At 38.2% G+C, this 10,397-nt stretch overlaps 1 long non-coding RNA gene across 1 annotated transcript; it reads left to right on the top strand.

Annotated features, from left to right (window-relative positions):
- Positions 1-514: 514 nt before the first annotated feature.
- Positions 515-8,462, top strand: LOC140911482 (uncharacterized). The gene is made up of 4 exons (XR_012158987.1): positions 515-626; positions 1,527-1,632; positions 7,344-7,522; positions 7,607-8,462. It is a non-coding gene; the product is annotated as an uncharacterized LOC140911482 (long non-coding RNA).
- The last annotated feature ends 1,935 nt before the right edge of the window (positions 8,463-10,397 follow it).

The following is a 10,397-nucleotide window of genomic DNA, read 5'->3' as shown; positions in this document are numbered from 1 at the left end:
ACAGTTAGTTATGGGTTTACTGTATGTAACAACCCAAACAGAACTCTTTCTGTGAAATTATCTAAGTTCCTTCTTAGGCTTCTTCCCATGACTTCAAATACATCCTTGTCCCTTGACTTGCAGACTCAGTATACACACCTGACTCAATTAGAGTTTTTCCACACACTTCTCAGTTTCTTTTTCTTTATTGTGGAGAAGATTCCACATATCCTAATGATGATAATGTAAGAGATTTCCTAAGCCTATGCACTGTGTCAAGCAATTGTGAATCAGACCCAAGATTGTATTTCTAAAATTGCCTTAAGAATTTTAAGTGTAAAAAACAAGTAAAATGTTGACCCAGTGAACAGAATTACATTAAGTAGTGACTACAGTAAGTACCCAGCTCATTGTTCAATTCTACAGCCCTTACACGAAAGGCCCAGCTGAGTAAGGGCTGCAGGGTAGTAGCTTCAGTTTGCAGAGATATGGGTCACTACACATGGTTTATTTTTAATAGTGCTAGTCTTGTTTACAAAAAAGGGATTTTTTTTTTAACTCCTAATGGTCTTTTATTGTTCCTTGATAGGCCTGGGGTCTGCTACTTTTAGGCCTTGTCTACAACGGCGGAAGCAGCGTTGTGAAAGGTACGAGCACTACATACACACATATCTACCCACCACAGCATAGAGCGAGGTGCACCTGTACTGTAGTGTGTAGAAACACATAGCAGTGAAAGGCTCTGGTAGGGGGAATGCAATGGGGAAAGGCTCAGTCAGTAGGGCGGCAGCAGGACCTACACTGCTAAAAACAGCAGTGTAGATGGGGGAGGCACTGCTTGGGTGTGTAGAAAGCAATGTAGGGTACATACCCTATAGTCCAGGCATGTCTTTAATTGCCTAAGCAGTGTGTCGCTGTCTAAAATGCTATTTATATCCAGGCTTGGGGAATATGCAGTGTATGTGCTGTACATGCCAATTGCTGCCATAAGCAGTGTGCACGTACCCTTTGTGTTTTAGGTTTCTCTGTCAATGAGTCTCATGAGGAAATCCCATAAGTATATTATATTTCAATGGAGTAGCCACCTGCACCCAGCATAGAGTGGAGTCCTGATAGACTCAATTATGAAGTCTTGAAGGTAGGATAGTTAGCTGTGAATGAGGGAAGAGGAAAAGAATTAAAGATAGAGGAAAAGACTAGACCAGACACAAACCTTATCCCATATAACATCCCTAGCTGAATGTACATTTACATTATTTAAATACATGGGCAAAATCTATTGAGCAAACAATTAATGATTCCTAAGGTTACTTTGGAGCTCATTTATTTTATACTAAAAGCAGTTTTTGAAAGATAAAGCCTAACCAATAAACAGAGATTCAAAAGAAAAAGGAACAAGGTACAGCATTGGTATTAAAGATAAGTGAAAGAAAATTAATTATAGTTAACGTTACTTAGTGCTTTATATCTTCTGATCACAGTGCAGACTAACTAATTAATCATTACAACAGCCCTGCAAAATAGATAAGTATTCCTATTTCTTCCAGGTTTTACAGAATTTTAAGAATTGACCACATGACATTTAAGGCAACCAAGAAAGAAACATTCTAAAGCATCTCCTCCAGGAGTCCAAAGTGATCCAAAGTCAGCCAGGTATTGGAAAGCTCACTGTGAGTTTGTGTGTTTACACGGTTAAGGAATCAAGAGCGAGGAGCTGTGCTATTGTTTGCCCAAATTCACAGATGAAGGAGATAGAAGACTGAGGCAAAACTGAGAACTTTGAATAGCTTGTTTCAAGGTTAGAGTTCATAGCTAATCATTGAGATCCATCAGCAAAAGGAACAAACTTCCTTATAAGTTAAAATCTTTATTTTTTTAAAGCTTTAAAACTATATAGAAAGTTTGCTGACTAAGCTATGGATGTAAACTTTTTTATAATATCTTACTTCAATTTATTAATAGTTTAAGAAATTAAGTAGAGAGCCAGTGTAATAAAGTCTATGCCACTCCATGCTGAGGCCAGCACATGAGGTGTAGCTGGGGTTCCTTGTGCTCCAGCAATCTCCAGCTCCAGTAACAATCTCTTGGGCCCACTGGCATCTGTTTGCGTAGACTACTTTTCCACTCCCCCCCCTCCCCTACCCACTTCCTGAATTCCAGTTTGTGCTCCTTGGGCCTGAATCTCCACTCCATTACAGCAGTTTTCTGCTGGTATGGCTCCACTGACCTAAAAAATGGTATAATGCAGTGTAGGATCAGGTCCCTTGGCCACATCTGAGGATCAGAGTTATTGTTTCTACTCACTGGTAATATCACTTTGCCCCAGTGCAAGTGATTAATCCCATAAAATAATGTATATCTGCATGTTCCTCTCAGCCAGCCTTCATTCACCTCAACTTTTCATCACACTATAGATATAATCAGGATTTTAGGAATAACAATATTTAATCCTGTGAAAACCACATCTTTTAAGAGTGCACATATTTGGTATGGCACAGTAACAAAATACCAGGATAATCAGTCCCTGTGTGAGCTAGATGCCATATATCTTAAAACACCAAAGTGGCTAAATCTCCATTCAACTTTATTAACAGCAGGGGTGGAGTAACATAATTAAAACAAGCTATCATTAAACCCTCCATTTTAACAGCAGGGGAAGGGGCAGTGGGAATATGTTGTTGAAGAATAGATATTATTCATAGCCAACAATTACGCCAGCTAGTATATGAGAAATAAAGCAGAAGAAACTCATCTAGTGTTGACTCGAGTATATATACATACACAATTTTTCAATCCAGAAACATTCCTATCTAAGAAAGTTCTCCCCACCCCCGCCCCTCCAAAAAAGAAGAAAAAGATAATGGGGAAAATAGAGGGGAAGAAACACTGTAAAGCATAATCAATGGCAACATTCTGGCAAATATGAATCCTTACTATTATCTTTGAACAATATTAATTAATCCTTATCAGATGGTGAATCACCTTCCTCCATGAGAGCTTTTGAGGAAAAAGCATTCTGAAGATTTTCTTTAGGGTTCCTGGGTTTCTTCCATTGGTGGAGAACATTCTTTCTTCACATAAAACAGGCAGCAGTTCTACCCCCAAACTGCCCTCCTGTTCACTGAAAATTCAACTCCATTAGAATTGCACTGTCAGTGATTCCTGAGTTGTTCTCCAGAAGTCTCTTTCCAGACTACTTCCAATGAGATCACCGTTGGGACTAAGCAATTCACAATCTATTAATGTCTTTAGATCAAACTTGTAAAATGAACATATTATGAATACACCCCTCTTCATCATATTTCAGATTTTGCTATGTCGTCACAGATACAACCTTGCACTAGACAGTAGTCTTTTGTTCAGCACTGTTACAAAAGTGCTTGGGGGAACTCAGTTTCTGAAGCACATAACTTAGTTTTGTAATGAATATACTCAACAACATGATTAATAGGAGACTTAAATATGAAATTGCTTTAAATATAACTTTCACTAGCAAATAGTGGGAAAGATTTCTGCAAACACCTCAGAATTTAGCTGGAGAGAGTCTAGTTCAAAATGATGTACTGGATTCAAAGTAGATTGTTAAAACATGTCCTGAGGATGATCTACTGCAGAGGTATTGAGCAGACATTTCTGATACTGGGCATGTGCTGTGGACATACCTGCCAATATAGGTTGTTTAGCACAAAATGGTACAGATCATGGAAACGCTAGAGGAACAGTAATTTCTCAGTCCAGAAAACTAAGGACCCAACTCTGAAATCCTTACTCATGCAAGTACTCCTGTTTACTACAACATGGATACTAGCATGAGCAAATGCAAGGATTACAAAATTTTGCCCGAATACTCTTGCATGATTTCACTGAAATTCAGAACACATCACAACTGAAGTGAATTGCAGATAGTGCTACAGGGCCAGACCCTCAGCAGGTGTAAACTGGCAGAGCTCTCTTGACCTCAATGGAGCTGCATTGTTTTACAGGCATCATAAATTTGGTCCATAATGTGTGAAAAAGTTTTTACTATGAAAAGAGTGAAATCCAGATCTACCGATATTAAAGAATTTGTTTCAGTGCATAAAGAAATAACCTATTTCGAGAGGCTGATACATCAGTTTAATGGTTTCAGGAGCTACGGGCAGAATTTTTGGAAATATAATGGTGAAGAAATATATGCATGATCATAACTGCAAGGAAGTGTTGCACCATCCAGACATCCATTTCCTTTTACTTTTTCCTAACTCCATTTTGTTTTCTTTTTTCAATGAATTATTTTCACTCTCTGTGGGTTTTTAACTCTCTTTTTCTGTTTGATTATCCACGTGACATATGTTTGTAAATATGAATAGAATTATCATTAAAAATGAAAGGAAAAATTAAAAGCTAGAATGCTCACAGATACTGGCTGGCAGAGGCTCAACACTTTCTGCAATCCATGTCCTGAACCCTCTCCTAAACAAATGGAAATATAATTTTCAGTTCAGTACATTGGCTTCTATCCATCAGAGATAAAATGAAAATACAAAATAGTCCCTACAGAGTGGTAGAGTGTACCCCAAATGATACATTAAGAAACCTGCAGCACCAGGCACAATGGCATGGGAAAATGTACCTTACTATTAACAAACACCACAAGTCTACCACCAGCCGCTATCTTGTTCACCACATCACCTCATCTTTTACATTTTTTCTTCCATTTCACCTTTCACCTTTATTTACCCCAAAACAATTGTTCATTCCTATATATTCCCTTTCTCAGTCTTTTCATCAGTTTCTACACACCATTTCTCAATCTCTACAATGTCAGCAGTTAATAAATGATAAAAAATAATCTCTTATAGCTGTTTGTGTTTGTACGGACTTTCTGATTTCCAGTTAAGAAAGTGTATAGGCTAGATAGTCTAGTTAACGTGTAATTCTAAAATGCTGTTTTTTGCTGAATGACTACGGTTCTAGATTCAAATAGCCGGAATGTGTCTTATCTGTTAAAATTGGACTTGAAAGCTACAACAACAATGTTGGATTTAATTATTTTGCAAAAAGAAAAGGAGTACTTGTGGCACCTTAGAGACTAACCAATTTATTTGAGCATAAGCTTTCGTGAGCTACAGCTCACTTCATCAGATGCATACTGTGGAAACTGCAGCAGACTTTATATATACACAGAGAATATGAAACAATACCTCCTCCCACCCCACTGTCCTGCTGGTAATAGCTTATCTAAAGTGATCATCAAGTTGGGCCATTTCCAGCACAAATCCAGGTTTTCTCACCCTCCACCCCCCCCCCCCCCACAAATTCACTGTCCTGCTGGTGATAGCCCATCCAAAGTGACAACTCTTTACACAATGTGCATGACAATCAAGTTGGGCTATTTCCTGCACAAATCCAGGTTTTCTCACATTCCCCCCCACCCCCCTCCCAAAAACCACACACACAAACTCACTCTCCTGCTGGTAATAGCTCATCCAAACTGACCACTCTCCAAGTTTAAATCCAAGTTAAACCAGAACATCTGGGGGGGGGGGGGGTAGGAAAAAACAAGAGGAAATAGGCTACCTTGCAAGGTACCTCTTGTTTTTTCCTACCCCCCCCCCCCAGATGTTCTGGTTAGTCTCTAAGGTGCCACAAGTACTCCTTTTCTTTTTGCAAAATAATTAAATAATTAAATCCAACATTGTTGTTGTAGCTTTCAAGGACAGTGGGGTGGGAGGAGGTATTGTTTCATATTCTCTGTGTGTATATAAAGTCTGCTGCAGTTTCCACGATATGCATCTGATGAAGTGAGCTGTAGCTCACGAAAGCTTATGCTCTAATAAATTGGTTAGTCTCTAAGGTGCCACAAGTACTCCTTTTCTTTTTGCGAATACAGACTAACACGGCTGTTACTCTGAAACCTTAATTATTTTGATGCAGCTGATAAAATGTCAGATAATGGTGAATCCCCTTAGTAGAGAAAATGGTTCTGTCATAACACTGTTCTTTGTAATCAGGAAAAAAAAAGAGCCTTTTGAAGAAATGTTCTTAATGCTTTACAACTCCTCTAATATAATTGTGGTTTTTATTCTAACTACAGCTGTGCTGGCTATTCCTTCTGTTTCCCCAAGACAGATTAATGCCCCATATGGAGTCAAATATAGGGGATTTTTAGCTAGCTTCATCAACACAATATGAGCTTTGGTTTTTAATTTAATTTCTAAGAAAAGATGCTAAGAGAAGCACATCTTTACCATGTCACATTGGCAGGCAGAAATACTAATAGCATAATTGACATGCAAACACAGGAAGCTACAGGCTTGAATGTGTATAGTTCGCAATGCAAATAGTTAGGCAAGTGCCAGAGGACAGCAGCTGTCTGAAATTTAAAGGGACAGAAGTAGTAACTTTCTGAGAGTGACAAATGAGCCTACAGCAATCCTGCACCCTGGTGTGCCCTTTTTACCTTCACAAGACCTTTTTGGAGGGCCATTAGGGTTGGCCCTGTTCTTTTTGCGGATACAGACTAACACGGCTGCTATTCTGAAACCTGCTTCTACATAGGGGTTTAACTGATGCAGGATCATGTAGAGACTCCTACAGTTTTGTAGTGATTTTTCACTCCTGGTGACTTTATTTGGAAATGACATTTGTTTCCTAAGGCTCTTGCAAGTTTATTTTAGAATCAAAGGGACAATGTGTTTGTTTTCTGAAATCTACATCTAAGTATAACTGTAGTGGCAAAACAGTAAAATAGCTATTATCTTCCTTCAATATAAGTGAGCATGAAAAAAATGCATATTTTTGTAAATGGCTCAATAATTTAGATTTTGCTTATTCCATTAACATTTTGGTCCACAATGTGCCAAGAAGCACTAGTAAAGCAAGTTAAATTTATTATATTTTATTTGCAAGATTTTACATCTCAGGGTCTAGCATTGGACTGCTCAATATTAAATTGATTTATAAAAGTGCTTATTGCTCGAGACCAAAATTGGGGACTGCAACAGCAGAGCCTACAGCATTATGCACAGTACTCAATATCTACTTTGTTTTGTTCCCCCCCCCCACCCCATAGTAGATAGTGTAAGAGACAGGAAGGTAGTTCTGTGAGAATTTTTAACCTTGGATAACAGAAATTGAAAATCATATATGAAGTTTTCAAAACCAGTCAGCAGGTCTGAATTTGTTTAACTGATTATCCAGGGGCAGGTATGATGTCTAGCTCTATATTTGTATAGTGCCCAGCACAACAGGGCCCTGACCCTGATCTGAGTCTTAGAGCACTACCATTATATCAATGTTAAATAATAAGATTCATCAGCATTAATAAAGGGAGTCAAGATGAAATTAAATTACCTAATTTTGTCTTCTTTCCTTCACTTCAGGTGATTCTTTGCAACTGGAAAATCTTGAATGGAAAAATACCACAAGACTGGGAGGAGCCTGATCACAGATAGCAGTTTCAAAGAACAGAATACAGAGATCTGTTCTTTATTTCTTAAGCTGATATGAAACAGATGATTCTTCTGAGTATATGTCAGCATAGTACAACTTCATATCATAGGTTTTTATCTGTTTCACTCATCAAATATATGTGTACATGGTAATTTTGAATCATAACTAATGTGTTTTGTATTTGTATTTACAGGATATGAAATAGAAAATGCAAACTTAAAAGACCCTTTTTGCTTCATAGATGGACTTTCCATCTGCTTTCACTCTGGAACTGGAATTGCTATTGGTGGTGATGGACAATCCAATATACCTACAAAGGTGCATATGTTAATGTTAAAATTCTTGGCACTTGCTTGGATCCAGCTCCTGCTCCCATTAATGTGAATGGAAGTTTTTTCATTTACTTAAATTGGTGCAGGCCTGGAATGCTAATTTTCATACCACAGCTTTTCAGGGCACTACTTCTTAAAGGAATGTAGGATTTTCAACTGCTGTTTTGTAGAGCACGCGCAGTTGGGCAAAACGCGGCTTTTATTGAAAAGGAAGACCAATAGGAAAATGTGAACAAGTGTTAAATTTAGCAAAAATTTATTGTATAGTATGTCTATGTTGTTATAACATGCAATTATCAGCTAAGGAAAGTAGGAGAAATTTAAAAAAAAAAAAAGCACTAGTATCTGGGGCCCATGTTGGAAATATAGATGTTGTAGAGTGTCTTGTGGGTGGAAGATGGATGGGGGTATAAGGGCAGACTTAAAGTTGGCATTTGAATGGTAATATGATGCCAGATTCTCAGGAAATTTAAAGTTCAACTTTAACAAACATTCTATTAACATTGATTTAAAAGGGAATATATTCTCAACCTTAACGATATAATCACAAAGTTATGTGCCTTGCAATATATGAACACCCAGCAGATTTACTCACTTATAAAACTGGTTAATTTAACAGATTAGGCAGTAATTATATTACACCATTTACTACATGTGGGTTTTAGTTATATAAAAATGTAATAGCTTTTATTTACTATTTATTTAAAAGGCTTTTATAGTATGGATGCATAATTTAAATAATCTAGAAGAGCGATGAAGTGAACTGTAGCTCACAAAAGCTTATGCTCAAATAAATTGGTTAGTCTCTAAGGTGCCACAAGTACTCCTTTTCTTTTTGCGAATACAGACTAACACAGCTGCTACTCTGAAACCTTATATAACAAACACATTTCCCTCACAAGTAATTACATCCCTGTTATGCTGCTGGTATGCCTACAGTGTTTGGAAAGAGACTGTACTTAAAAAATAAACTCTGATCCCCTAATAAATATCAGTGATTCAGAAATAACTTGAAATTAATCGTTGTTGAAACTGCACCATATTTAGTGACAGATTGCAGCCAAAAAGCAAATTAAAACCTTACTTTGACAGTCAAATGTTACCTCGTCTTTAGTGGGACAAAGCCCATTGTACCAACCAAGTTAGAGCTTGTGGCCAGTATGGGAAAGAGGGCTGCCCTCACGAGCACTGCAAATCTGCAGCTATGCCAGCTTGTGTGCAAGGTATTGATCTCCAGAGAAATCAGGAGTCATTCCTCCTTCTGGTGACTGACAATAAGAATCATACCAGTACATTGCTTCCAAGGATCAGTCTGAACCACATGCTGCTACAGAACAAAGCACAGACTGTTCTAAGGCAAAAAAGAGAGGAATATGAGATATGAAAAATTAAAAGAAAACTAAGAATTAATAAAAGAGAGTCAAAAGTGAGGTTTTAATAAACGAGGTTAGAACTGAACAGGGGTCCTCATAAGCTGCAGATAGGATGGAAAATAAGGTGTTAGCTGATAGCCAGCCAACACATCCTCCAGCTTATGGAATTGGAGCATGTTTTGTTTTCGCAGTAATTTTACACATATATGCTAAGTTGTAGCATTTATCCACTGGCCTGAGTAGGGTGCAATAGAGAGCTGTACTGCCCTCCAGAAAGGCTCAGAGAGGGATTGTGCTTTGAGAGTCCCTGTGCACAGGGGCACTGGGCAAACTGCAGTATGGTATAGTCTGATCAGATCCAGTGGACCTAGCAGGGTCACGGCCCAGCCTCTTTTCTGCCCCCTTTAGGCCATTGCCTGCCTTGTGACTGGGAGTACATCGAAGACGTCTCTGCACTTCCTTGAGCCCACAGGTACGCTTCCAAGAGCCCAGCTGTAATGGCTCTTTCATGGGCACTCAGGAGCGCCAAAAGTGAGGGGAGGCTCCTTGCATGTTCTCTCTCCCCACCTCCATGCCCCTGCATATAGGACCTTCATATCTGGTCCTATATAAAGAAGTGTCTTAAAAAAGACAGTATTCTCATATATATAGACAGCTATGTCAAATAAAATCTATATTATCAGACTGAACATACTCTTATGTGTACATGCAGCAGTGGCTCCAAAAAAATGTCATCCACACACAACATAGTCATAACTGTGGATGTAATTTTAGCTATCGCAGAGTCAGATTATTTTATTTAGGTTTCGTATCCATGGTATGTAAACCAGGATATGCTTATACAATTTACTAGCAATACCACTCTCACTTTTGCCCAAACCATGAGTTTATGTACTACTAAGTTTTCTTTGTTTTGCATCATCCATCATTGCTATTCATGACAGTAGAGACTGTTGAAATCTGAAAAAGGGTAGATGAAACTGATTCATGCAGCCTCCACTGATCTGCAGGCTGAGGTTTGGGAAAAACTGAGGCATAAAGGTTTTCTGACAACTTTACTCTGGTGTATTAACATATGGAGATGGAAGTTATTCTTGTCTTCTTGCTTTTGTTATTTAGATTTTTTATTATCAGTTATTGTACTTAATTAACATCATGTCTCTCAAACCAGTGTCTTAGACACGAGACCAGTCTTCCTTTTGCTTTCTGATGTTGTCATGACATTACTCCCTCTTATATTTTAGAATTCTACAGCAGGCAATCCCAGCTTCTTCCTTTT

Source organism: Lepidochelys kempii, chromosome 5 (assembly GCF_965140285.1).
Source record: "Lepidochelys kempii isolate rLepKem1 chromosome 5, rLepKem1.hap1, whole genome shotgun sequence".
NCBI lineage: Eukaryota > Metazoa > Chordata > Testudines > Cheloniidae > Lepidochelys > Lepidochelys kempii.
This window is presented reverse-complemented; position numbering and strand designations above follow the sequence as displayed.